Below are 365 nucleotides of genomic sequence, written 5' to 3'. Positions count from 1 at the left end.
ATTCTGTGACAACTGTCAAATTTGTGCTTCCAGGTTAGCTCTTATTAAGTTTATATTAGTGTTATTRAAGATAATTTATAAGATTAGGAGTTAGTTAGATTAGAATGGACAAAAAAAAAATTTCTAGAGTTTCCGGTAGTTGCTTAGAAAGTCCAGTTCCGACCCGTAACTATCTGAAACGTCCTATATAGTGCCAAATGCTCCAATTTATATAAAACACAAAGTTTTAGTGTTTTAAATATAAAACTTTTTATTGAAATGAATTTAACCAACATGGGTTTATAATTTGAAGAAAAATGTCAAAATTGAGAAAAATGACATTTTAACAATTTTGGGGCTTAAATTTAATAAAAAAATATATTTTT

Source organism: Cynara cardunculus (genome assembly GCF_001531365.2).
Source record: "Cynara cardunculus var. scolymus isolate 2C chromosome LG 2, CcrdV1, whole genome shotgun sequence".
NCBI classification, from domain to species: domain Eukaryota; kingdom Viridiplantae; phylum Streptophyta; class Magnoliopsida; order Asterales; family Asteraceae; genus Cynara; species Cynara cardunculus.
This window is presented reverse-complemented; position numbering follows the sequence as displayed.